This window comes from Podarcis liolepis (genome assembly GCF_965112155.1).
Source record: "Podarcis liolepis genome assembly, chromosome: 4".
Taxonomy (NCBI): domain Eukaryota; kingdom Metazoa; phylum Chordata; class Lepidosauria; order Squamata; family Lacertidae; genus Podarcis; species Podarcis liolepis.
The window spans coordinates 60059338-60083164 of NC_139558.1; positions in this window are offsets into that span (position 1 = coordinate 60059338).

A 23827-nucleotide genomic window follows, 5' to 3' on the forward strand; every position below is an offset into this window, starting at 1 on the left:
CCATCTTTGATTTTAACAAATACCCAAATACCCCGAATAGCACAATGGTGCTTTTGTCCTCGCACAGCAGAAACAAATTTCTAATGCCACCGTAGTCCTTACTATCCTGCCTTGTGACAATGCATCTTTGGATAAACTGATTAGTACATTTTATGAAACACTAAATTGCCGTGTTAATTTTGAAAGCTTTGAAATGCTGAAATGGTAGTTTGCTTGAAATTTACAGCGGTCATCTTTCTTTTTGGTATATGGCCTTTGGAAGGTTTCATATTTAATTAAGGGCGCCCAATCCTGCAGAAGACCCACTGAAATTAATGTGAGCAGTGCAGCAGCATTACCAAGTCTGTAACTTACTATATTGTCAATAAAATAAAACATAATTTAAGAGTGTGGAGTTTGACATATAGATGCTGTTTCAAAGCCAGCACCTACTCTTGTGTTCTCCTGCCATGTTAAAATTAACCACCTGTCTGAGAACTTATGGCTACTATAATTCTCCAACTAGTCATTATAAATAGCAAACTTGTAAATACTTTGACAGCTTTCAGGGATCGCTGACCTTGAATTCCCTTCACAAAGTATAGCTAAAAATTGTGCAAGCTATCTGTGTTAAGCAGAGCCTATATTTATACAATTTCTGCAAATGGGTAATACAGGAAAGTAGCTTCCTTCTCTTGGCCTCATGCTGCTAGTTTTACTGGATCTATTTTAACAAGGGGTGGGATCACTTTTAAAGAACCATCAATTCAGGATCACCCTTAAAGGTTGTGGTCTCCAAAAATATTAGGGCAGATTGCTCATGAAATTCTCCTTTCCAATCCTCATCAGAAATGGCTTATTACAGTGAAGTTTGCTCAGGAGAAGTTGTATTTTTTTAAAATGATGTAAAACATTCGTATGCTGCCCTTCCTTCAGTGGGTTCCAGGCTGGTGAATAAGTATCCAAAATATGTTATTTATATAATACAACACAAAAATATACAACGAAACCATAACATTCACAGCAATATGAGGTGGTAACTTAAACTCACACGTCATACTGGGGGCCACTAGGGGCGCATTGGAAGATGGCCGACAATAACATCTCTCCGACCCACACGAGGTAATTAAGAGGCTGTGATGGGAGTATGCAGCCTCCCTGCCCCCCCAAGGAAATGGGGGGGACTGCCCTTGCCTGCTGTGCCCATATATCACCCCCAAATTAGAGGGGGTGGGGGCACTAGGCAGAAAGCCCTTGTGTGGACTTCGGCTCTTCTGGACGCTGTCTCTGATTCGCGCAACTATCTGCAGCAACTTCAAAAGAAACAATTAGAAAGAAGCAAATGCACATATTTCAAGGAAGAATGGGGAGTAAAGACTGCTAATTGAAGGGATCTCTGAGAAAGAAGACGGGTTGGATAAACAGGAATATATCATGAGAAGACACATCAAGGCTCGGTATGTCGGCAATGGGACTGGATGTGGGGGGGGGGACGTTCCTTTCTTTCTTCTATGTGATTAACCAATAATCCCCCCCCCCCAGTCAGAAATGCTGTTTAAATGACCTAATCTGGATGATCTAAGACTGTGTGGAGATAATTTCTAACCAAAAGCATGTTTTAAGGAGATCGTGGAAAGTGCAAGAGCTTTGGGATGACGCAGTAAAAAACAGCGTCACCATTTTGGCAAGTTCTGTCGAAAGACTTATGTCTGGGAGGAGGAATGCATTTGTTTTCATACAGCGGGCGAACCTCCTCAGAGGACTAAAGAAGGCGACAGATTTGTGAAGATTAATGATGGAAAGAGTGCTTTTATTTATGGAAGTGATGATACATGGAAACAGTCTCAATATGGTTATTGGACAAACAGAAAAAATCACAAAGGATTACAATTTGTGTTTACCTGCTTAAGGAGATTATCAGAAGATATCATAAAGAAAAAAGAAAAATATATGAAAATAACAAGATGAGATGTGGAAACAGCAAGATAGGACTGGATAGAATTGTGAACATTATTTGGACAGATTTGTGGACATTAACGCAGCAGCAAGAAGATGATTGGAATCCCCTTCGGAACTTGAAATATGGGTACCCCCAACAAAAATTTAAAATTCGGCTTTATAATTCGGAATTTATGTGATGTGATTTGATTTGATTTGATTGGTCAGTTAATAAAAATTATTCAAAAAAAACAACAACAAACTCACACATCATACTAAGGTATGGCATAGAATAAGAAGCCTAGAAAAATAGAAACATTTTATCCTGGCACCCAAAAAATAGTGGGTTCCAGGGGCTCCTTTTTAGAGAGGGTATACCATAACTGAGGTGCCACCACCAAAAAAAAGCCCTCTCCTTTGTTATGTAGCACACTTGTGATAAGGTACTTTGGGAAGAGTTTTTGGTTAGGTTAGGAGGGGTGGAAAACTTCTGACCAACCATGTACTACTGGACTCCAGCTTCCATCACCCTGGCCACTGCCCATGTGGTCTTGGATTGATGAGAGTTAGCATCCAGCAACATCACAGGATCTCCATCCCTAGCAAACTCCCCCCCCCCATACTTACCCTTTGTTTTTGCTTCAATAGCTGCAACATATGCATTTCATTTTCCGAAAGCTGGTTATCTCAGACTCATCTGAGCTGTGCTCACTGAGCTGCTCCGATCAGTAACATTCTTCCAGCTTGATCCAGCCACCTATTCTGGCAGGAGTAGAGACCTCAAAAGATCTCTGCTCTACATTGCAGCAAGAAGCCAGGCCACCAAATGTCAGGAACAGTTCAATGATTTGCCCAATAGCAGTACTTTATTTTAACTTTCCTGGTATCTCATATTGATTCCCGTAGGCTGAAACAGAAGGACCTAATTGCTATTGGGGCAGCTAAGCCCCATATTCCATCAGCAGTGAGCATATATAGTGAAGCGTATACACCTTCCCTGTTGCCCTGGTATGGCGATTAACAGGTGCAAGCCCAGGGGATCATGGGAGGTGTAGTTCTGCCAATGATTGCTGCAGTTACACTGGAGGGCTTTTGTATGCCAGTCGGGAGAGCTTGGGGAACATGACGGCTGGAATATTCTGTCTCAGGTTGGCTGATCCATGGGGCAGGGTGGTGGTGGTCCAAATTAATCTAAGAAAAGCTTGAAAGAGCTAAAAAAATTCTACCAGGAAGTCCCTTCGATGTCACTGCTTCTATCTTAACATAAAAAGGACTGAACTGTTGGTAAATTTTCCTTTGATGTTTTCACAGATTATGCCAGCTGCCATTCTGTAATTAGGACAGCTTTGTTATCATTGGTGGCATTGGTGGTGGGTGATGGAATGGGGAACAACGAAAGGTCTATAAGTATGGCCTAGGAAGTCAAAAGCTGCCCAAAAGATCCAATAACTGATTTGTCTTAAAGCTTAGGTCTCAAAGCTATTGTTCACATGACCTTTGAAAAAATCTGGGGCTGAAAGCATTCCTTAATAAAACCACAAGCTATCCAAAACTCAATAACTGGAGATTACAAATGAGGGTTGTTAAGAAGATCGACATGAGTTATTTTTCTTCTTGTTTATTTTCAAGTGGTGAAAAGGCTACGATCAATAAGAAGACTAGTTAGCCAAGTAATTCATTTCAGCGTTTTGCATCAAGATTTTCCTGAAACAAAGGATTGCTACAGGGTGTCAGCTGATGCATACTGAAAGCAGAAAAATGTGATCACATGACTTGTGAGTTGACAACTTAGAAGATTTACAATTACAGCAATTTATAATAAGTTTGGGTACTACACAAAATGTTAAGGAAGCATTTATTCAGCAACGAGTATGACCCATTCCATACATAGTCTTCTGCCAGTTGGAAGAAGCTTTGACCTCCCAGACTGTTTTCATTTATGTCTTAGTGGTCCTCAAATGGTCCAAATTTCAAATCTTCTATGCTTTCATTCCATATTAGTCAAAAACTTTATATTTGTATTTTTGTAGCCAACCTGAAAAGTGCATTGAAGGTGAGGAGAGGCCAGTAGGCATGATCCGAATCTCTCCCCATCTTCACTGAGGGCTCTGTAGCTTTCTTCAGGTGTTGCCTAAGCTTCAGAGTAAACGTGGGGTGGCGGGGGGGGGGGAGGAGGCAAGTGGGCATGAGCCTCCTCTCTGTTTCCATTTCTGTTGGTAGTATCTAGTTAAGTCATACTCAGAGTACACACATTTAAGCCAATGTACTTACTCTGTGTGTGACTAATGCTGGATACCAACCACCACCTGCAGTTGCTTCAAAACCATTGTTGCACATTTGATAGAAGCTTTCCATTAAGTTAACAGTTGAGCTCAGTCAACAATAGTGCAGACAAGAAATATTCCTTTCAAATTGTTGCCCCAGGTAATATCCACAGAACATGAGGTAGGACAGTAGCAATCAGGGCACAATAGCAAACATATGCCTTTGCCAATAAAAAAAGCACTTGAGAATTTATTAATTATGGCTTTCCATTTGACTGGTTTTTAAATTGTTAAAATCCTTTTTAGTTAAAATTATGAAGAGGACATAATTTTTTAAATTTTATTTCCAAAATCCAGTTTAGTGGCCACGGCTCCTGTCTTTTCTAGAACCAGACTATGCAGCAGAAAAAATTGTCCAAACAGCCAATAAAGCGTATTGTATCTCATTTTAGAGGTTTTACTCTCACCTCTCTCTATAAGCTCATGAATAACACAGAGGCCTGTCTCTCCAATACAGAACATTAAATTCAGCTTCATTCAGAGTGTGCTTCTTTGTGCCTGTTCTTTTACTCACTGAAGGATGTTAAAAGATAACACAGGATGGCAGCCCTGAAATTAGAGAGAACGTCCTTCAACTGTTGTGCTAATTTCATAATTCTCATTGCAAAATGGTGACTTGAATCAAATGGCTTTAAACAGATATGGCTTTTTCTTTTCTTTCTTTTTTAAAAAGAAACTACTGAAAAATTTAAGAGCAGGTAGTCATAAATGAAACCAATTCATCCCAGGGGTAAAATAGACATTCTTTCATGGTAGTCAAAAGCAGGGATGGATAATGTTTTCTATGATAGAACTGTGTGCCAGCATGTCAACAATGTGGCAGATCATACCAATTTCAAAAGGCTAGCTTTGTTACAGTTGGATCACAGGTTCCTTATCAGTCTAGTGCATGTACGAATGAGTAAGCCATTCCAAATGTGACACCCCATATTTGATTTTGGCACATGGAAAACAACTGGAGTAGGATCTGAGTTTTCTGTTGTATACCGATTTAGCATCATTCCTTGATTTTGATTGACATACATTTTGTTAGGCACAATAAAAATTCCAAAGATAAACTTTCAGAAAACTAAAAATGGAGTCCATTCACCATTCGCACATTCAGTCACCTAAGGCTGGCTAATCCTGTGATGTGCAGTCATGTGTGAACTGGCCCTTAGTTCCCTGAAGCATAAAAGCTGTAAGCTGTACAAAAATGCAACACCAGATACCATTAGAACTAGAATTAGCATCTAGAACTACTTCCTGAAATTCATTTCAACAACATTCAGGTATCCACATTCAGTCTCTCTGCCCAGAAGCCGAACCAAGAAGTAACTGGAAAATCAATCATACCTTTGACTTTGTTATTATTCCCGCATGGTTCAAAACAGTACTCTTACCATTCCTTGGTTTGTGATTTTGGATGAAAGACAAAGTGTCCTCTCTTATCCTTCAGCAATTGTGGCAAAGTATTTCTATAGGATAATTCGTAGGCAGTAGTAATCTACATAATGCTTTCTGTAGTTACAGAAGTCAAATGCCTGCTGCAGAGAGACAAGGGATCATTTGCTAGGGGTCACAGAAAATTGTTCATGGTGGCAGAATTTTACCATTGCTAAAACATAGCTTTCTTTAATGTATTAGCTTTGCTTTACGGCTTTATTATCACACCAGCAGAGTTTCCATCAGCATGTAGGGCTGTAGGCTATTTTTGATCTCCGGTCATGGCTAGGGAGCTGGTGGTACACAATGAGAGTTGGGGTGTCTTGATGTGCTCCACACGCAAGAGAGATGTATGCTTCTCCCCACACAAAGTATGATCAAGAGACCAGCTGCCTTCAAACCTCATTTTCTCTTCCTAATTTATTAAGGTTAGAGAACAAACTTGTTTGTCACCTTGGTTTGATGTATTGGCACCATTCTGCATAGAGAAGATCTATATCATTGGAATTTAGTGTTTTAATTCATTTTTATTGTACAGTATAGCCATTTTTGTGGGGTTTTTTATTTTTAACCTTATTTTCCAGTTTGTTAAAATACATGCAACAAACAATCCCCATATACTCAACATTCCATGCACATATGATATAAATAATAAGTTTGTGAATAGTTTACGAACAGTTTGTAAATAGTTTGGAATGGATTGCATCAGTTAGGTGTCTTCTACTCTCCATCTTAACAGATGTCCCAGAGTGAGTCATGGGTAGCTAGTGGTGGGGGTAAGATGGCATCTTGTTTTGTATACATCTTAGCAGAATTTTTATACATTTTTTTTTGCTCTCACTCAATTCTGTTCAATGAAGAAAGAAAGAAAAAGACAGGGTTCCAATCCCTTTAATAGTTTTGTAGAACAGGGACTTTCATCCGGTACAGTTGTTGTTAGCTATGCTTACTGAAATCCCCTCTTCTTCAAGACTATTGAAGGTGCGTGAGCTTTGTCCTTAATAATAATAATTTATTTGCTTTTAAAAAACTATTTGGGTACATGAAGAGTTAATGGCAGACCCAGACAGTCCCCCGCTGATCCGGTAATGAGTAAGCAATGCAGCTGAATGTCAATGGCTTGCTGTGAACTTGGGTAACCCAGCTGAGTCCTGTGGTTGCCAAAGCTGGAGGAGGTAATCAGCTTGACCTCTGTGACCTTCCTGAGGCTGTTTCTGTGTCTTGCATCTACAAGTCGGTTTGCATATGACTGCTACGTGCTGCTTTGGCCGAGTGTGCATCTGTTTTATAACAACTATGTTTGCGTCAGCTGGTGAAAGTAATCTAATATACCTTAGTCCGGTGGCTATATGTTGCGCTGTACAGTATGTAGTCATTTCTTTCTAACTGGAGTGTAGAATCATTCCCACCTGGGAAATCTCTTCAGGATTTCCAGGAACGGCTATGGCATCTGACCTTCAACTGTTATTAAAAGAAGTCAATGATTGTATAACTGCCTGTAAGAGATCTTCATTTCTTCTGGGTCTTTGGTTTCATCAAATGCCTACACATTCCTGAGCTTCACAGCTTCTTTATTCCTTTACTTGTTTATCCCTCCATAAGTATTTGTTTATTCCTTCACAGTACTTGTTTATCCACCCGCTTTTTTTTTTTAATGCTTGGTTGCAGAGGACTCCCATTCCTTTCATATTCAAAACAGATTGATTTTGATAGCAACAGTTAAGCTGTTCCGGTTTCCCCGGAGAATTGAAATGCTAGCTGGTTTGTAAGTCATCTCCGGTGATTTGGTCTAACAGCTTATTTCTATAAGGTTTCTACAACTGTACTGTAGACCCAAACTACAGTGCATACTTTGTGTTTGTCGCCAATGGGCAAGGGGGGGGGCGATTTGCTGGGGAGAAGGAGCAGCTGCTTGCTTAACCCTTCTTCCTCTTTTTCAATTTTTGATTCTCCTCCAAGATAGCTCAGAAAATTGAGCCAATTATGAGATGAGTAGGGAAGCTTGCTCATTACTCATTATTAGTATTTGTTATGATTTTGTCTCCCATCCCTGAGGCTCATGGTAAATGACATTTGGGATATAATAAGTCCATAAGTCTTATGGAACTAAGGCTACAATGCTGAGAACACTTACTTAGGAGTAAGCCCTAAAGGACATGGTGAACATAGGATTGCATTATGCATAAGATTTACCACTGGATCTGTATAAATAAGATTGGGCAGTGCTTTTTTTCTATATATAAAAAAGTTTAGGGGGTACTCTCATTTTCCTATTCATATTGAAATACTGCCCCTCAATGAGGCCAAACTTAGATTCACAAACTGTTTAGGGGTATGCGTACCCCTGCATCCCCCCAGAAAAAAAGCACTGGGATTGGGCAGTAAAATGGACACACACATATATTGTATATCTGCCCTGCATTGTACAGAGTGGGAAAGGTTAGGAAACCTTGTTAGGTGGTAAGACATCCCTTCATTAGCAACTTGATAAATTGTTGATCTATTTGTAATCTGTGACAGGTGATAATGAGTGGGAAACGTATTCAGCCATGGATAGAGTTCTAGGAGGCTCCACCAAGGCTAGTGTAAAGTAAGCATGAAAAGCAAGAACCTGAGCAAATGAAAAAAGGGCGGATCCAGTGAGATTTGGGGCAAACCTGCATAAAAGGCCTTATGGGAGCAACTGGAAATTATGAATATAAAGCAAGTAAGCTAGAAGGGTTCAGAGGAATGCTTGGCCAGGCAACCAATGGGACATGAGGTTGCTGCAATCCTGACGGGAGATGGGAACATGAAGGGCCATCAGGTGTTCTTGGAGCCCATTGTCAGGAGTGTGTGCAGGAGCCAGGCCTTGTGACTAGTAGGGCCTTGCAGGACTGGGGCCTTCCTGAGTTTGGCCTGGAAGGGCAAGGCGCGGCCGCACAGGTGAGGCTTGACAGAAAACTCATAGCACCTGGTGGCAAGGGCTGGGAGGGGTATATAAGACTAGCATTTCCCTCTGGCTCTATGCCACAACAACACGCTACCCACCTAGCTGTGCTTCAGTGTCCTGACTCCTGGTTTCCTGACCCTTGGACCCTTGGCTTCCTGACTCCTGGACTGCTGACCCTGGACTGCTGATTCCTGCTTCCTGACCTCTATGCCGGTTCCGATGTACCAAGCTGGGACTCTGACTGCCCGTAACCCAGACCGTGACAGTTTGCTGTGGCCCCTGTCTTTGAGATACCATGGCCCCTAGCGCCCGGTCCGAGGCGTCTGCCTCGAGCACAGAAGGAAGCTATGAGTCCGGATGGGCCAGGATAGGGGCAGAGGTAAAAGCCTCCTTCAGGAGCTCAAAGGCCTCTTGCATTGCCGGTGTCCACTGGAACACGGCATCCTTCCAGACTAGGGCGCCGATGGGGGCAACCACATGCGAAAACCCCTGGATGAAGTGGCAGTAGAAGTTGGCAAAACCTATGGACCGTTGCACCCCCTTTACATCACTGGGGGAGCTCCAGTCCAGCACTGCCTGCCCCTTTTGGGGGTCAGACTGGAGGCCTGCAGGGGAGATGATGTAATCCAGGAACTCCATGCGCTCCTGGTGGAACGCACACTTTTCTAGCTTGGCATACAGCCAGTGCTGCCTAAGACGCTGCAGGACCAGATGGACATGCTGGCGATGCTCCTCTGGGGATGTAGAAAATATCAAAATGTCATCCAAGTACATAACCACGAACCGGTCCAGTAAGTCATGAGAAACATCATTTACAAAGTGCTGAAACGTGCCCAGCACATTGCACAGTCCAAAGGGCATGATCCGGTACTCGAAATGGCTGTACCGGGTTCGGAACGCTGTTTTCCATTTGTCCCCCTCCCAGATCGGAAGCAGGTTGTATGCCCCATGTAGATCCAACTTGGTAAAAACGTTTGCACCTTGCAGCCTCTCGAACAATTCAGGAATTAATGGCAGGGGGTAGCGATTCTTGATGGTAACCTGGTTCAGCTTTCGGTAGTCAATACATGGATGTAGCCCACCATCCTTCTTTTTAATGAAGATGGGGGCCCCAGCAGGGGACGTGGAGGGGCAAATGAACCCCCTAGCAAGGTTGTCGTCTTGGTACTCTCGAAGGGCCCCTAGCTCAGGAGCCGACAAGGCATAAATGCATCTGAAGGGAATCTCTGCTCCCGGCTGAAGGTCAATAGGGCAATCGTAAGTCCAATGGGGTGGCAACACCTCAGCCCCTTTTTTCTCAAATACGCCCGCCAATTCTTGGTAGTGTTCCGGGATTAGGCTGGCATCCAGTGGCCCTGTCCCATCTGGGGAAGTCGGTCGGTGGGACTGCGCAGGTTCCAGGTGCGATGGAGGCAACACGGGGGGGGGGGCTGGGCATAGACGTTATGGCAGAAAGATGACAAGAAAGAGCATCTGTTGCACCCAGAAAATGACAGGGTCGTGCCAGACCAACCAGAAGTTCCCAGACAAGTCTGAGCCTTGACTGGGGGTGGAACCCTGTTTTCCTATGGGGAGGGAGTACTGTCAGGAGTGCGTGCAGGAGCCAGGCCCTGTAACTGGTAGGGCCCCGCAGGACTGGGGCCTTCCTGAGTTTGTCCTGGAATGGCAAGGCATGGCCGCACAGGTGAGGCTTAACAGACCATTCGTAGCATCTGGTGGCAAGGGCTGGGAGGGATATATAAGACCAGCATTTCCCTCTGACTCTTTGCCACAGCAACACACTATCCACCTAGCTGTGCTTTGGCATCCTGACTCCTGGTATCTTGACTCTTGGACCCTTGGCTTCCTGACTCCTGGCTTCCTGACCCTCGGACTCTTGGCTTCCTGACTCCTGACCCTTGGACTCTTGGCTTCCTGACCTCTACCCTGGTCCCGATGTACCAAGCTGGGACTCTGACTACCCGTAACCTGGACTGTGACACACATACTTTGCATGAAGAAGATATTCAGTTTCAGCAGTTAAGATGGTGTCTGGAATGTCTAACTCTTCAGATGATAAACTACAACTCATCGTCCCTGGCCATTTGCCACACTGGCTGGGGCTGGTGGTAGCTAGAATCCAACATCATATAGAGGGCCAGAAGTTCCTTATCCCTGGTCTAGGCCCTAGCAGGGAAATGCTTTTGAATGATTGTTTCTGCTGCTATAGGGGCATTATGACCTGGCAAACTGGTAATGTGGGGGATTAGTGGGCACTGTGGAAAAGATTTTCACATATTTCTTTGAACTAGCTGGCCATTGGGGGGGGGGCTTCAGGTTTCCTGTCTAAATGTATTGTAGCTGTTTTACCATTTGCCCAGATTGCTGCGGCTTCTTTGTTTTCTCATATGTGTGCAGGAATATCAATTGGGAAACACGCAGAGGTCCATTTCTGCTTGAGTCATTGATGAAACAGAGATGATGATCATGTTTATAATACAGCAGAAGTGGAGAGCTATGAGAGGAGGAAAGAGATGGGGCTTTAAAGTATAACAGAAAGGGCGGAAATAAGGTTAAGGACAAAGAGAGGAAGGTGATAAACAGAGGGTGGGAAAGAGGAGCCACAAAGACAAAGATATAAAAGAGAACAGGTTAATTGGGAAGAGAGAAAAAGTCAGCAAGGCAAAGAGACAGGCAGACATTGAGGGAAGACCTAGGAAAGTGCATGTCTCAGAGAGGGAGCAACACAAACAAGAAGGCACGAAGGATGAGGTGCAAGTAGTTTTGAGGGGATGCTACAGTGAGAACTTGAAAATCTCATAGAAGGAAGGGGATGGAATAAAGTCATCTTTTTACTATAATCTAATTTGCAGTGCTCCTTCATGTCTGTAATTGGCTCATTAAATGTGTCACAAGGAAGGAAATGTGAGTTTTATGGATTTGGTTTAATGAAAATTCATACTCTTATACTTTTGCTACAGGGTCTGAAACTGTAAGGCTGGTTTTTAAATTTTTAGATTTGATTTAGTAAGAGAAGTCTTTAGGGGATGCTTGTTTCCAGTTATGCAGGTAGTAACAGGTAGAGGAGGGGTAAGAACATTAAAGCTGGTTCTTGTAAAATGTCCTGAAGAGGGCTTCCTGCTGTGGCAGTTTTGTGGTTTGTGTGGGCAAATTTTGCAGGTGCATCAGGAGGAGGACTTAGGACTTAGGACACAGTTCAAGAGTCAAATCTTCCACCAAACCATCATATTCCATCTCTAGAATGGTTAAATCAGGGGTGGCAAAAATAAAAATAAAAATAAAAATTGGGATGTCCTTCTCTTGTCCTAGCCCAACCCCTTGGGGCTTACACGCTGGCAGTAGATACGGCCAAAAATCAGTGTGGCTTTGTATGCACATGTACAAGATGTGCACATATACAGGGCATGCAGCTCTGTTGAGGGGACTCGTTTCTGCCTCCCCTTAGGGCTAAATGGATTACTCTGTACAGTTCTGGTTATCCTGTCTTAAAAGGAATATTGTAGTACTGGAAAAAGTCTCAGAAAGGCAAGCTCAAATGATTCTGTTCCTTACAGCCTAAAACAAGCCTTTCTGAGCCAAGGGCCACCTTGTTGTTGTTGTTGTTTAGTCGTTTAGTCGTGTCCGACTCTTCGTGACCCCATGGACCAGAGCACGCCAGGCACTTCTGTCCTCCACTGCCTCCCGCAGTTTGGTCAAACTCATGCTGGTAGCTTCGAGAACAGTATCCAACCATCTCGTCCTCTGTCGTCCCTTTCTCCTTGTGCCCTCCATCTTTCCCAACATCAGGGTCTTTTCCAGGGAGTCTTCTCTTCTCATGAGGTGGCCAAAGTATTGGAGCCTCAGCTTCATGATCTGTCCTTCCAGTGAGCACTCAGGACTGATTTCCTTAAGAATGGATACGTTTGATCTTCTTGCAGTCCATGGAACTCTCAAGAGTCTCCTCCAGCACCATAATTCAAAAGCATCAATTCTTCGGCGATCAGCCTTCTTTATGGTCCAGCTCTCACCTCCATACATCAATACTGGGAAAACCATAGCTTTAACTGTACGGACCTTTGTTGGCAAGGCGATGTCTCTGCTTTTTAAGATTCTGTCTAGGTTTGTCATTGCTTTTCTCCCAAGAAACAGGCGTCTGTCTTTTAATATCGTGACTGCTTTCACCATCTGCAGTGATCATGGAGACCAAGAAAGTAAAATCTCTCACTGCCTCCATTTCTTCCCCTTCTATTTGCCAGGAGGTGATGGGACCAGTGGCCATGATCTTTGTTTTTTTGATGTTGAGCTTCAGACCATATTTTGCGCTCTCCTCTTTCACCCTCAATAAAAGGTTCTTTAATTCCTCCTCATTTTCTGCCATCAAGGTTGTGTCATCTGCATATCTGAGGTTGTTGATATTTCTTCCAGCAATCTTAATTCCGGCTTGGGATTCATCCAGCCCAGCCTTTCACATCATGAATTCTGCATATAAGTTAAATAAGCAGGGAGACAATATACAGCCTTGTCGTACTCCTTTCCCAATTTTGAACCAATCAGTTGTTCCATATCCAGTTCTAACTGTAGCTTCTTGTCCCAGATAGAGATTTCTCAGGGGACAGATGAGGTGATCAGGCACTCCCATTACCCCAATGGAAAGCTGCGTTTCAGTCCTGAGCAAAGCCAAACCCAAATATTGGTGGGGTAAAATCCATATATAACCACAAATCTACATCACCCCCACCCCGTAGGTTCCATAGAAGGAGAACCATATTTGTAATTCTTCGTAATGCCACTCAAATTTCACTTTCCATGAGTGTGAACAACAAACTATGACCCTGCCTTACTGTTAGGTCAGAACTGGGAACTATTGTTTATTTGGACTGAAACACAAACCGTGATATGAAGCCAAGTTTTGTCCTTGTATTCCTGATCATGGTTTGCTAGAGAGGAAAAAGCCATGATCCACAGCTCAGATATGATACTGATCCAGGGATTGCAGTTTGTTCCTCATGCTCTTGGTAGGAGAGGAGTGAAATGGGAGCAATCCCTGCAGTCATGGTAAACCATAGAGCAAACGAGGCCATGTGTAATTAATTTATGGTCAAAATCCTATGCAAAGTTACAAGGGGAGGAAATCCCACTGAACATAATAGGGCTTAGTTCTGAGTAAACATCAAGAGGATTTAGGTGGCAGTTGCAGATTAACATAGGGGACAAATCCACAAAACCAGCAGAACTGAGTAAAGTGAATAGGATTGCCTTGCAAATCAAGAACTGGTGATGGAAACTATTGCTTTGAAGAGAATTAAATTAATGCAGAGACCATGGGCCTACCAATGACTACCTATTGCACCAGTTTAATACAGCCTCAGTGTTCAATGACAGCACAATTCTGAGTACAGTAAGCCTATAATTTACGGTACATGGATTTAAGTTGCAGGCTTACTATGCAGTGAATATGCATTCTTGTGAACTACTCAGAGGCATCTATTTGGTTCCTGTAGTAAGCAGGATAATGAACTAGATTGGCCTTTAACTGACAGGAGGGCATTTCTTCTGTGGTCCTAAGGCAGGGCTGGGGAACTTGTGGCACACCAGATGTTGTTGGACTCCAGTTCCCAACAGCACCCGCCAGCAAAACCAATGGTCAGGAATGATAGAACTTGTAACCCAACAACTTTTGGAGGGACACAGAGCCAACCATCCCTGTTTATATGCTTGCCCTGATCCATGATGGTGCAAGAGTGGATTGGAACTGATTCAATCATCTAAACCACTGTGAAAATTGTCATTTTGAAGCAGAGTCAGTGTCTTTGAGGAGGTTAATGGCTTAAAAGGGAACTGAACTATCTCAGCTCTGAAATCAAGTATTATGATTTTGGAACGAAACTGCAGCAGTGACAGTTATTTTAAATGGACTGTCAATTTGGGACTATCTCATTTGCCCCAAGGGGGTAATAAGCCTAAAACATGAATATCAGAGTCAGTTTTAGAGGTTGTGTGCCCACGGCATTGTAACGTCATCGCGGGAGCAGGGTAAAATGAGTATGTTCACAGACCTTGGTTGGAAGTCACACTTTTGCACTAACACATCACCTGTTGCAAGTCCCTTAAATTAAAAAGGTGGCCTTTGTCTAGCTTGGTGGTCCAGGCCTTCCTTTCAGCTGCATGTGCCAAGCATCCCTTGTGAATCCTGCAGGACAGATAGGTGACTGCAATGGTCTTCTGGGCAAACCAATAAGCTGGTGAATTGGTGAGAGGGTTGCCACCATCCACACCACATATTCCCATGACAGTGGCTCTAGTGGAATAAAGTAGAATTTCAATGCTTCCACTAGTTCGTTTCACATAACTTCATTTCTGTTGTAACTGCTTCCAGAAAAAAAAAATCACTTGCAACAGTGAAAATAGCAAAAGTGACAAAATGTGAGACAGTATATCAGCATGCAGTTCTTTCCTGCTGTTACCATGAGTGAATCATGCATGTGTGGAAAGGGTAGTAGAAGAGTGACATTGTGCACTGGTGTTCATTGTTGTGTCACACCGCCGGTGTGAGTGAAATTTAGCATGAAATGCCAGTATATTGATCAAAAAGCCACAGTCTCATAATGCAGCAGGAAGTGCAGCATGAAAGGAACATTAGGAAATGGGACAGAAGCACTAGCATTACAATCAGGAAAACTAACACAGTATTTCCCCACATCTGAATGCACCTTAAACTTAGAGAAAAGCTTCCCATTGATTAATTCCACAAAATGTTTTAGTGGAGATGTAGGATAAATACGGAGGAGTCTCAGGTTAAAATCTCTGCAAAGCTCAAAAGGCCCTTAGCTGGAGCTGTGTAATAAATACCTCCTGATTGTATCCTCACCTATACACCAAATGAGTGTGTATGTGAGGGGAGACACAACCTTGTTTCCCCCCCTATTGATTTCCTGCCTGTGATCAGAAAGCAAAGCTCCTAGATGCTTTTCTTCCTTTTTCTTCTTCTTTACATGGGCAAGGTGGACTCCAACAATATTTTCCGCGTTTGTATGGTTGGTTGGAAACTTTAGCCCCATCAAAAGGGAAGTGCAGTGCTTCATGTGATGGATGGCTTGGCCCTAATAGTTATTTTAAATTGCAGGACTCCTTATGCGAAGTAATAAGAAGAGTGCCTCTAAGCACTCTAACCCCACATAGCTGCAATTTAGTGCCACACTTGTAATGCTATGGTCACCCACCACCACGGAAGTTATGTATACAGTCACAGATCTTCACTGGACATTTTATCATTTTTACTTACAAATACATATTATCCCTTCCTACAAAAAGATGGTTCTTACTGCCAAGTAAATATACTTTCTCATCAGGGCAGCAGAAAGAATCATTTTATACCTACAGTCATAACGGTGCCATTATGCAATTCAAGTTGCAATCCTCTGGTCCTTAGGAAGGCACCGCCAGGGGCCAGAAGATATTACAGATCTCCCTTTCTGAAAGCGGAGAGAGAACTGTGCCCTTGAAGAGGAAGATCTGACCCCACCCCCCAAGGGCCCTTACTTACTGCCACAGAAACATTTGGTGGCTCTTGCCAGACCAGAATCAGAGCTCTGTCCGAGGCGAGAGGAAAGTGTTCTGGTGTGGGGGTGTGGGGGGGGGATCTGGGAAAGCAATCTAAAACATGCTGAAGCATATGAAATACTGTACATATGTTCCCTTATCACTGGAAGACAATGGGAAGGATAATGTTTTTGACAGAGGAAGGAGGAGGAGGAGGAGAAATAAAAACGGGCAAGTTCCACTCCATTATCACTTCTGATTTGGCTGCATGAGCCCAGCAGAGCGTTGGAAACAGTGGTATGTCCTCCTTCGGTTCTCTCCTGCTTACTTTTTCAGATTGCTCCATAAAATTAATTTTTTCTTTTTAAAAAAATCAGAGTTGCCTCTCAGAGAACACCCTCCCATCAGACGTCAAGGAAATAAACAACTATTTGACTTTTAGAAGACATCTGAAGGCAGCCCTATTTATAATTTTTTTAATGTTTGTTGTTTTATCGTGGTTTTAATATTCTGTTGGGATCCGCCCAGAATGGCAGGATACAATGGTACCTCTGGTTACGAACTTAATTCATTCCAGAGGTCCGTTCTTAAGCTGAAATCATTCTTATCCTGAGGCTCGCTTTTGTTAGGGTGTGAAACCTAAGACGCTGGCAAGTTAGCAATGTCATGTGACTTTAAGTAGTCAAGCTCGTTAAGTTGTTAAGTTGTTAAGTTGCTCAGTATATAAAGAGTGTTTGTTTTCTCTGTGTTTGGGGCGTGAAGCAAAAATGTCCGAAAGCTCCGGAGGTGTTTCTGTTATCTTTCTGCAATAAACCTGTCTTTGGAAAGACAGGCTTCCCTGTGTCGTTATTTCTTTGCTGCTGAGACTCTGAAGCTTGGACTGCAACAAGAATCTCTGCACTGGACTTAATTAATACTCTGCAAAGAGAGCTGTTGCTGGTGGCGCAGCGGAAGCGTTTACTGGACCAGTACACAAACTCTCTTAGGTTATGGCTCCTTCTACGTTTCCACAGCTGTATTGTGTGCAGAGAAAGTGAAAGCAGCTTTCGGATGAGAGAAGACCGGCTTGGTCGTAAATCCAGCTCTTAAAGGAGGCTGGAGGCGTCTGAAAAGTGAGTAAAACAAATCCCAAGGGGAAAGAGAAGAAAGGGCACACAGAGGGAGTAGCAGCAGACCCCAAGAATGGCAGTGGAAAATTTCCAGGTTCCCTTTACAAAGTTGAACTCTGCTAATTACGTGCAGTGGTCTAAGAGGGCTCAAGTCTGGTTGGAAGCCAAAGAAGTGTGGGCTGACTATGTCCAGAGGCGAAAGCCATTTGTGGCTGTTGCAGCAGATGCCACAGCAGAGCAACAGGCTGCTGCACATGCCCAGAACAGGGAACATGATAAAATGGACACTAAAGCTAGATGCATGTTGATGGTATCGATAGACGATTCCCAATTACCTCATGTGGAAAATTTAAGGTCTGCATTTGAAATTTGGGAAGCTCTTAGGCGAATTCACCATAGAGCCACGCCCGGAGAGAAGGTGAACATTATACGTGCTTTGTATGAGTTGAAACTGAAGCCAGGGGATAGTGTGGTTGAACACACGTCACAGATGACTGAGTATTTCAACCGACTGTCATCTTTAGGTGTGAATTTTCCTGAAAATATTAAAGTTTATACTCTGCTTAGCAGCCTGCATGCAGGGTTCGAAAACTTAGTACTAACTTTACAAGTTTTGCCAGAGGACCAGCTGAATATGAATTATGTGACTGGTAGATTGTGTGAACAAGAATATCAACATCATCGAAAACGTATTGATAATTCAAATACCCCAAGGGTTGGATGTTCAGATAATTCCCAGCGTGGGGAGACTAGCAGGCAGAGCTGTAAGGAAGCCTCACAAGTGTCTGCTATGGCCAGCAAGTCATGTTTTCGATGTGGCAGCAGGTTTCATTTGATAGCAAAGTGTCCAGAAAAGCAACAGGAATTTCAACAGTCCAGGGCCAGTTTCCGGAGCTACAGGGGAAGACGACGTGAGAACTACAAGAATCAACGATCCAGAGGGGGAGCAGGTGCTGATAAGGGACTATCTGCAATGGCAGCACAACAGAGTCCTAAAAGGAGCCAACAAACTTTGAAGTGGATAATTGACAGTGGAGCAAGTCACAGTTTAGTTCCAGAGACATCTAGTGGCCGCTTGATGAACTGCAAGACATTGCCAGTTGCAAAAACTGTGACTATAGCAGACAATAGTAAACGAGAAATGAACCTTAAAGGCACAATTTATGTTAACTGTTTGCAAACTAACCTTCCTGTTTTTGTTCTTCCAGGAATGAAGAATGGACTTTTGAGTGTGTCATGCCTGGTAAAAAGTGGTTTTAAGGTTGAGTTTGAAAATGATGTGTGCACCATTTCGAAACAGGGGAAGGAGCTAGTTAAAATTCCCTGTGAGGATGGGCTTTTTGTTTTGGATGAAGAGCAGTTAGCAGCAGGTAGATGTTCTACAGGTGAAGTGCAAGCTAAGTGTGTAAATAAGGCTCCTCATACAGGTTGTGCACATCTACTACACAGAAGGTTAGCTCATATATGCTTTAAGTATGTAAGCAAGATGCCAGATTTAGCTGAGGAGTGTAACATTAAACCCTGTCCAAATTTTCTGGATTGTTGTGCTTGTAAACATGCTAAGGTTAAGACATGTAACTATCCTAGATCTGATAGAGTAAGCAAGAAACCCTTTGAACTTGTGCACACAGACGTGTGTGGCCCTATGCCAGTCAAATCGCTTGGAGGTGCGAGATTTATGCAAATTTTGGTGGATGACTTTTCAAGGGCTAGTTGGGTTTTCTTTCTGAAAGAAAAATCACAAGCAGCTTCCATCCTGATGGATTGGATTGAAGAAGTCGAATGTAAATTTGACACCAGGGTACGTAAAATACAATCAGATCGTGGTGGGGAATATGTGAACCACACGCTGGAGACGTGGTTAAAAAGGAAAGGTATAGTTCATAGACTTACCAATCCCTATTCACCACAGGAGAATGCAGTTGCCGAAAGGAAATTTCGAACATTACAGGAAGCCATTGCTGCTTTGCTGTTTGATTCTGGACTTCCACAGCGTTTTTGGGCTGAGGCTGCACTGTATGCGAATTATACTTTTAACAGAGTGTACAATAGCACAGTAGGCAATACTCCTTACTTCATGCTATTTGAAAAAAAACCAAAAATTGATCATCTAAGAGTTTTTGGATGTCGTGCTTATGTGCTGGTGCCTAGGGCACAACGTAGGAAAGGCGATCCTAGGTCTAAAGAAATGTTTTTCTGTGGTTATCAAGCAAACACAAAAGGTTGGAGATTTGTGAATGTAGAAGGCAATCAAACGAAAATCACAATCAGCAGAAGTGCGGAATTTTGTGAACAGGATGGTTGGAATAAAATTCATGGAAATCCTGACATACTATTTGATGTGGTGAACAGTAACAATGAAACTCAGGCCCCAGGGCAGGTGTTAGTTCCAGAACAGACTGAGGAATTTAAGTCTGAGGATGAGGGTGAAAAATCGCCTAGTTCACCCAAGTCTGTAAAGTCAGAATCTTCTAGCTCTAAAAGTTCACCTGTACAGCAAGAGAGACGTGTAAAGTCAGAATCAGAAAGTTCTTCAACTACTAGTGACAAACAGGTGACAACTAGTGATTCTGGGTCAGAGGGGGAAGCTGAAGGAACATCGCAGGAACTGTTAAGGCGTTCTAAGCGTACCAACAAAGGTAAACCTCCTGAAAGGTACCAAGCTATTAGTGTTTGGGCTGGTTTGGCAAATTGCGAACCTGAAAGTTTTGAGGAGGTTGAGCAATTACCCCAGGAGGAGGCCAGTAGGTGGCGTGAGGCCATGCAAAAGGAGTTGAATTCTATGAAAGAACTGGGTGTGTTTTCCATCACCAAACTGCCAGAAGGTACCAAGGCAGTAAGTTGTAGGTGGGTGTACAGGATAAAGACAACAGCAATGGGGAAACCAGAGTACAAAGCAAGGCTTGTAGCCCGAGGTTTTACGCAAAGAAAGGGGTTACATTATTCTGAAGTCTATGCACCCACTTCAAGGAGTGAAACCCTACGGGCACTATTAGCAGTTGCTGCTCAGAAAGGGTTCAAAGTGAATCAATTTGATGTCTCTACAGCTTATCTTCATTCAGACTTGGCTGAAGAGCTCTATATGGAGCTACCGCCAGGATTGAAAGTTGGTAAATCAAATCAGGTATGGAAACTACATAAATCTATTTATGGACTCAAGCAATCTGCTCATAATTGGAATGAGTGTTTGAATGACGTTTTGATAGGCATTGGTTTTAGCAGGAGCAAGGCTGACAATTGCTTATATTTCAGAAGTTCAGGAGATGCTCAAGAATCTTTGCTTGTTTATGTAGATGACCTGATTTATACTTCAAAGACACAAGAACAAGTAAAAAAAACTAGCCAAAGAGTTAAATAAACACTTCAAAGTTAAGAATCTTGGTGATGTGAAGGTCTATCTTGGTGTTCAGATAGATAGGACCAAAAATGGCAGTTTTCTACTGAATCAAAAAGGCAAGATATTGCAAATGTTGAAAAAGTTTAACATGACGGAGTGTGCAGGTGTTAGAACACCAATGGAAATGGGTTTTGTAAAAGACAGTGAGTTCAAGGATAGTGCTGAATTCAAGCGTGCTGAAATCTTTCAGTCAGCACTGGGAAGCTTACTTCATCTTTCGCAATGGAGTAGACCAGATATTGCTTACGCTGTTAACTTACTCAGCAGAGAAGCTTCGAAACCTAGTGTAAATGCATGGAAAGGAATTCAAAGAGTGTTAAGCTATTTACAATACACCAAAGATTTTTGCCTTGAATTATCTTCGGAAGGACAAGCACAGATTACTTGTTGGGCAGATAGTGATTGGGCAAATTTAAAGGATAGAAAATCAGTGTCTGGCTGTGTAATAAAATTTGGTAACTCTCTGATTGGGTGGAGATCCAAGAAACAGAACCTGATTGCTTTGTCGTCAACAGAAGCTGAGTTCTGTGCCTTATCTGAGTTATGTAGAGATCTAGAATTTTACAAATGCTTGGCACAAGAGATGTATGAAAAGGCCATCACTCCAATCACTGTATGGGGTGATAATCAACCGTGTCTTAAGTTAGCGCAAAATGGGCAGTTTAAAGGTCGTACAAAACATTTGGATATCCGCTTTCAAAATGTTTGTCAAACGGTAAAAGCAGGAATTGTTAAATTAAATTACTGTCCCAGTCATGAAAATCAAGCTGATGGTTTTACAAAACCGCTTGGGTTTCAGCGGCATGAAAACTTTTGTGAAGAAATGGGTCTGAAGTAATTTTTGTTTTTTGTATTGCCAGCGAGAGGGGGTGTTAGGGTGTGAAACCTAAGACGCTGGCAAGTTAGCAATGTCATGTGACTTTAAGTAGTCAAGCTCGTTAAGTTGTTAAGTTGTTAAGTTGCTCAGTATATAAAGAGTGTTTGTTTTCTCTGTGTTTGGGGCGTGAAGCAAAAATGTCCGAAAGCTCCGGAGGTGTTTCTGTTATCTTTCTGCAATAAACCTGTCTTTGGAAAGACAGGCTTCCCTGTGTCGTTATTTCTTTGCTGCTGAGACTCTGAAGCTTGGACTGCAACAAGAATCTCTGCACTGGACTTAATTAATACTCTGCAAAGAGAGCTGTTGCTGGTGGCGCAGCGGAAGCGTTTACTGGACCAGTACACAAACTCTCTTAGCTTTCGCTAATGGGACCTCCCGCTGTTTGTGCGCCTCCAGTGTGCAATTTCCGTTCGCATCCTGGGGCAAAGTTCACAACCAGGAGCAGCTACTTCCGGGTTAGCGGAGCTCGTAACCTGAAGCGTTCGTAACCAGAGGTACCACTGTATGAATTATTATATTATTATTATTATGAATAGGGTGATATAGTATTGAAACTGTAGCTTGCATTTTTTTAAAATAAAATTTTGCGTTAGTAGTAGTAGTAGCAGCAGTAGTAGTAGAATGTAGTAGCTGTGAAGTGCAGAATAAGGACGGGAATCGACTGATGGCTGACATAAGTGAAGTAAAACACATCTAAAGTGGGGTGGGAGTGACTGTAAGGCCATTAAGTCCAGAATCTAAAATTGCCCCCATGGCTAAGTTCTTCCTCCACTGTCAGAGGCAGTATGAGTACCAATTGCAGGAATTCACAGGTAAGTGAGTGCTGTTGTGCCCAGCTTGCATGCTTCCCCCACACATTTGGTTGGCTGCTGTGAGAACAGAATGCTGGACTAGATGGAACATTGGCCTGATCCAGAAGGCTTCCCTTTGTTCTTATGCCTAAGCGCACAACTGCTTATTTTCTTTTTACCTTTATAATACCTGTTACGGTCAATGATTAGCTACCTCATTGTATTATATAATATGTATTTTAATGCATTTTAATACTTCCACAAATCTTTCAGGGTTGACAACTGGTAAAAAGTGGAACAATCAGAGAGCATATTCACTATTCCCCAGTTTAATCATATGCTGGGTTTATGCAGATTTTCCTGGATAAATTAACCTGTATTCATTTATTAAGGTTAGTTAACACATTAATTCCCTGGGGAGGCAGATTTACTACAGATTTTAAAAATTGCTTTTCCAAGTTAGTTCAGAATTGGTTGGGAGCCAGCTGAGTCCCGCTCTGAAAAGTGATGGTGCTTTAGCTGAATGCATTCAGTAATGAATTACGTGCATTTTGAGAACAAGAAAACATTGCATTGGGAAGCTCTGATATATATGAACTCTGCAAGAAATGCAGCAGTATATATAATGACCTTTGATAGCAGTGTTGTCATATGAAGAAAAATTTCAGAAACTGGGTAAGCCCAGACTCAAATCTACTGACCTAGAGGACGAAGGAATGATAACCCAAGTTGCCATTGACCCTGGCTGCCCAGAAGGCACTCTGTGCTGTTGTTCATACAAGAAGGGATTGTTCTTGAACAGCTTCTTCTTCAATGCACTAAAAGGGAACATTATTATTATTATTTCCAATTCTTCCTCCTTTCAACTCCTGTCTTGCAGATTACCTAGGCAAGCTGACTAATCAAAGCATGAGTGCCAGGGGAATCACAGTCTGACAACGTTGAGTGATGGTTGGCACAGGTAATTGCTGATTGGATTGAAATTGATTGCCATTCCTCACTGGCACATGAGAAGCTAACAAAGATTCACTGGCCACAATCCAGTGCACATTTATGTGCACTTAAGTCCCGCTGACAACTGCTGCTGTGGCCTCAACGTCAGACGAAAAGATGGTAGCAAATGGAAAGTGCTCATCATGGAAGGATTAATTTTCAGGGCATGTAGCCTGGGAAAGTCTGTTCTCTCTCTTGAAATTGCCTTTCTAATGATTAATTGAGTGTTTACATCTAGAATCATGGACAATCTTTATCTCTTTTAGTTTTCACCTGCCTCCAGTCTTGCTTTCTCATTTATTCTTTCCTTCTTTGTTCATATCCCACAAAACCTTTGCCAGGGCTCACTTCATATTCTTCCTTGCAAGTATTCATACTTGGAACATCTCTAAAAATCACACCCATCATCAGGTTGCCAGCCATGCTACATACCAATGTCATATGCAAAGGAGTCATTGACTTCAACAGAGCCATGCAGGATTTCTTTCAGGAGATATGCCTGTTTTCCCACTTGTGTACTGACAGAAGGGCCGGTGCTCCTGTA